Consider the following 5,783-nt stretch of genomic DNA (forward strand, 5'->3'; position numbering starts at 1 on the left):
TAGTTAACAGCCGAACGCGCTAACTATTGAGCCACGGAAGCTCAGAAATTAAATGGTTGTCAGGTATTGTGGAAAAACTTTGACTTTTTACGTCACATCTGAGACCTCACAACACCGCTCCCGGATGGGCTGGAACCACCAACCTTTCGGTTAACAGCCGAACGCGCTAACCATTGCGCCACGGAAGTCCAAAAATTAAATGGTCGTCAGGTATTGTGGAAAAACTTTGACTTTTTACGTCACATCTGAGACCTCACAACACCGCTCCCGGCTGGTCTCGAACCACCAACCTTTCGGTTAACAGCCGAACGCGCTAACCATTGCGCCACGGAAGCTCAGAAATTAAATGGTTGTCAGGTATTGTGGAAAAGTTATGACTTTTCACGCTACATCCGAGACCCCACAACACCTCTCCCGGGTGGGCTCGAACGACCAACCTTTCGGTTAACATCTAAACGCGTTAACCATTGCGCCACGGAAGCTCAGAAATTAAATGGTTGTCACGTTTTGTGGAAAAGATATGACTTTTCACGCTACATCTGAGACCCCACAACACCTCTCCCGGGTGGGCTCGAACGACCAACCTTTCGGTTAACATCTAAACGCGTTAACCATTGCGCAACGGAAGCCCAAAAATTAAATGTTCGTCAGGTATTGTGGAAAAACTTTGGCTTTTTACGTTACATTTGAAATCCCAAAACACCGCTCCCGGGTGGGCTCGAGCCACCAACCTTTCGGTTAACAGCCGAACGCGCTAACCATTGCGCCACGGAAGCCCAAAAATTAAATGGTGGAAAGGTATTGTGGAAAAACTTTGGCTTTTTACGTTACATTTGAGATCCCAAAACACTGCTCCCGGGTGGGCTCGAACCACCAACCTATTAGTTAACACCCGAACTGGCTAACCATTGAGCCACGGAAGCTCAGAAATTAAATGGTTGTCAGGTATTGTGGAAAAGTTATGACTTTTCACGCTACATCTGACACCCCACAACACCGCTCCCGGATGGGCTCGAACCACTAACCTTTCGGTTAACAGCCGAACGCGCTAACCATTGCGCCACGGAAGCTCAGAAATTAAATGTACGTCAGGTATTGTGGAAAAACTTTGGCTTTTTACGTTACATTTGAAATCCCAAAACACCGCTCCCGGGTGGGCTCGAACCACCAACCTTTCGGTTTACAGCCGAACGCGCTAACCATTACGCCACGGAAGCCCAAACATTAAATGGTCGTCAGGTATTGTGGAAAAACTTTGGCTTTTTACGTTACATTTGAGATCCCAGAACACCGCTCCCGGGTGGGCTCGAACCACCAACCTTTCGGTTAACAGCCGAACGCGCTAACCATTGCGCAACGGAAGCCCAAAAATTAAATGTTCGTCAGGTATTGTGGAAAAACTTTGACTTTTTACGTCACATCTGAAACCTCACAACACCGCTCCCGGATGGGCTCGAACCACCAACCTTTCGGTTAACAGCCGAACGCGCTAACCATTAAACCACGGAAGCTCAGTAATTAAATGGTTGTCAGGTATTGTGGAAAAGTTATGACTTTTCACGATACATCTGAGACCCCACAACACCTCTCCCGGGTGGGCTCGAACGACCAACCTTTCGGTTAACATCTAAACACGTTAACCATTGCGCAACGGAAGCCCAAAAATTAAATGGTCGTCAGGTATTGTGGAAAAACTTTGGCTTTTTACGTTACATTTGAGATCCCAAAACACCGTTCCCGGGTGGGCTTGAACCACCAACCTATTAGTTAACAGCCGAACGCGCTAACTATTGAGCCACGGAAGCTCAGAAATTAAATGGTTGTCAGGTATTGTGGAAAAACTTTGACTTTTTACGTCACATCTGAGACCTCACAACACCGCTCCCGGATGGGCTCGAACCACCAACCTTTCGGTTAACTGCCGAACGCGCTAACCATGGCGCCACGGAAGCCCAGAAATTAAATGGTCGTCAGGTATTGTGGAAAAACTTTGGCTTTTTACGTTACATTTGAGATCCCAAAACACCGCTCCCGGGTGGGCTCGAACCACCAACCTATAAATTAACAGCCGAAAGCCACGGAAGCTCAGAAATTAAATGGTTGTCAGCTATTGTGGAAAAGTTATGACTTTTCACGCTTCATCTGAGACCCCACAACACCTCTCCCGGGTGGGCTCGAACGACCAACCTTTCGGTTAACATCTAAACGCGTTAACCATTGCGCAACGGAAGCCCAACAAGTTGGGAAAGCCAAAATATTACCTCTCCGAGTGGAGATGACTATCACTACCCCTTAAACAACCTAAATATATGCATCTATCGCTTTTTTTAATTCTTTGCAAGTGCAGGAATTCAATTTTAAAATAGTCAATTGTTCAAGCCTTTTCAATATCTCTCAATTGCTGGGGAAACTCTACTCTCTTGCTATACCTCAACCGTATTCTTAGTCTACCAGTATGATTTGTAACATTTGTCCATATCAAAGCTGAATCATACATCGCCACACAAAAAGCAAATGTCCCCAAAACATGGAAGCCACAACCCAATCACACATAAGCTAGGCTCGTACTTGTTCATCGCTTTCGATGATTTCACTAATATTAGCATTAACATTTTGTACATTATTGGGTTCCTTATTAATAGATATGCCTACGCCTACAGTACTTTCAATAGAACATTTATTTAATGCATTATCTTTCGTACGATCATGGCCAACTGGCCTCGTGGTAGGACCAACATTTTGCGTGCTAGAACCTGTTCCAGAAACAGCCTTTTTTTCCGCGGCTAACGCTCTTCTCCTTTCATTTTCTCGTTTCCTAAATTCAGGATCTGACCTTTTTGCCCTCATTCTTTCCCTTGCCTTTCGTTTTCTGATTTCCTCTTTACTTAAATTATTATCTTCCTCCATTTACTTATTAATCAGTTAAATACTCACAAAGGTTGGCAAAATCAATCTCCTTAAATACTCACACAGGTTGGCAAAATCAATCTCCTTCAGTAATACGTAAGGCTTAATTATATTATTTGCCGAACAAAATTAATCGAGCAAATTTAACACTTAACTTCTTCCTTCGAAATTCTATCAAAGAATGAATCAACTGTTTAAAAAAAGGTTTTTTTCGCGAATAGGGCGCTATCATACCAACAGCAATTCCGTCATATTTAAAAAATATACATTGCCAACACTTTTTTCAAATAAAAAATGATAAAAGTGCGTAAAAAAGGTCTTTCACAAATAGGCCTAGGGGGCGTATAAACTAAACAGCAACAACGCTCTACAGCTACACTAATCTTACACAAACAAGGAGTACTATAAACCCACTACTGGAAGCGGTATTTTTATTCAAACGTAAAACAATTTCGCTTAAGCTTAACATCTCTAGACATCGGTAAAAATGTCTCTATCATTCCTAGGTAACTGTATGCACAGGATTTTACGACATTATAACTCAAATTCATCTGATTATGTTTTAACAAGGTTAAATCTAACTGGGAGTAAGATGAAAGGAGTAGAAGCTTATCTGTCTTAGGAAATATGAAATTTTATCTTAACAGTTCGTTAAATCATAAGTTTATAACGAAAAAAACGCGGAAGGGGAAAACGAGCAGACAACAGCGATTTTTGGGGATAGAAGGTTAAGAGCGCCATCTGTCGTCGGTGCCAAAGTTGAACTTCCACTCGAAACGCAATGAGAAAGTGGATAAAATAATGCCATCAGCTATTTAACTGCGTCGATATATTTAACGACTTGACCCATGACATGCCCATAACACTGGCTTCTATGAATCCTATATATTCTTGGATGCTAGGAAACTTGGTAGACGTAACAGTCTGTACCAAGTACCCAAGCATCCTTCAATAAACGCCTGGCAACATTGTGGTACGCATGGTACAACTAAAAAATAGGATGTGTATCTATCTTTCCAGTCGCTCCAAGTCGTTAAGCCCTCATTACAGAGGATTTGAAACACTATCGTAATTCCAAGTGTCTCGAATCTCTACGTTCCTGTCCATTATGAACAGTGCTGAGAGAATGATACATCAGAAAGAGCCATTCAAATCGAATTGCCGAAAATATTATCCATATTTTCATTTCATATAACAAAGAAAATAAATTATTATGGATACAGGAGGCAATGTAGGAAATATAACGCAATGCACGGGCCTTGATAGATATAGGAGGCAATGATTTAACGACTTCGGTACTTGGGTTTATCTTTAATATTTAAATAAATATAATTATTTTTAATTATTTTAATCGCCAGTAAATAACTTTAAAAATAGTTAAATCGTTTAAAATAAAGTTGTTCATAATATCTTTCGAAACTTTGCTAATATTGACGTTTAAAGTGAAGGGTACCCTTCTTGCCCGCTTTCTTCAAATTTTGGGGTATATATACGTTTCGATTCCATTATAATAATGGATAAAAACGCATTCGCGTGAACCTTTGGTGGAAGCCCTGCCATTGGGAGGCTAGACGTTTCTCGTAACCCTAGCTGATCGCCGCGTATATCTTAAAACCAAATAATAGATAAAAACGCATTCGCGTGAACCGATGGTGGAAGCCCTGCCATTGGGAGGCTAGACGTTTCTCGTAACCCTAGCCGCTCGCCGCGTATATCTTGAAACCAAACGATGACGGTGGAAAAGAAGCCAGGATGTACTGACCGGCGTCCATGTGGAATGGACAAAAGACCTGAAGATGGTGGTGCATAGAAGCTGGTGTCAATGTGGAATTGACGAAGAACAGAAGATGGTGGTGCATAGAAGCTGGTGTCAATGTGGAATTGACGAAGAACAGAAGATGATAGTGTATAGAAGCTGGTGTCAATGTGGAATTGACGAAGAACAGAAGATGGTGGTGCATAGAAGCTGGAGTCAAGGTGAATTTGACGAAGAACAGAAGTTGGTGGTGCTTGGAAGCAAGCACGTACAGACTAGTGTCCATGTGGGATGGACAAAGACTGGCAGATTGTGGTCCTTAGAAGCCAGTTAGTAAAGACTGGTATTGGTAGATGAATGACCAAATTTCCGTGAACCGCGAACGCGTTCCGGAAATCGGGTATTTGTTTGCTCCGATTTGGAAACTGCGAACGCGGTCACGTGGGGTATGACAGACAGACAGACACACACACACACAGACAGACACGGCCGGTGTAATACCTCTCACGTGACATACGTCACTCGGAGAGGTAAAAATTAAATATTCGTCAGGTATTGTGGAAAAACTTTGACTTTTTACGTCACATCTGAAACCTCACAACACCGCTCCCGGATGGGCTGGAACCACCAACCTTTCGGTTAACAGCCGAACGGGCTAACCATTGCGCCACGGAAGTCCAAAAATTAAATGGTCGTCAGGTATTGTGGAAAAACTTTGACTTTTTACGTCACATCTGAGACCTCACAACACCGCTCCCGGCTGGTCTCGAACCACCAACCTTTCGGTTAACAGCCGAACGCGCTAACCATTGCGCCACGGAAGCTCAGAAATTAAATGGTTGTCAGGTATTGTGGAAAAGTTATGACTTTTCACGCTACATCCGAGACCCCACAACACCTCTCCCGGGTGGGCTCGAACGACCAACCTTTCGGTTAACATCTAAACGCGTTAACCATTGCGCAACGGAAGCCCAAAAATTAAATGTTCGTCAGGTATTGTGGAAAAACTTTGGCTTTTTACGTTACATTTGAAATCCCAAAACACCGCTCCCGGGTGGGCTCGAGCCACCAACCTTTCGGTTAACAGCCGAACGCGCTAACCATTGCGCCACGGAAGCCC

At 43.1% G+C, this 5,783-nt stretch overlaps 1 non-coding gene across 1 annotated transcript; it reads right to left on the reverse strand.

Moving 5' to 3' along the window:
* Positions 1-1,144: 1,144 nt before the first annotated feature.
* Positions 1,145-1,217, reverse strand: TRNAY-GUA (transfer RNA tyrosine (anticodon GUA)). Its single transcript has one exon. It is a non-coding gene; the product is annotated as a tRNA-Tyr (tRNA).
* Positions 1,218-5,783: the final 4,566 nt, after the last annotated feature.

This window comes from Phalangium opilio, unplaced genomic scaffold (genome assembly GCF_054372755.1).
Source record: "Phalangium opilio isolate 3A_F unplaced genomic scaffold, DU_Popi_V2 ptg000002l_1, whole genome shotgun sequence".
NCBI lineage: Eukaryota > Metazoa > Arthropoda > Arachnida > Opiliones > Phalangiidae > Phalangium > Phalangium opilio.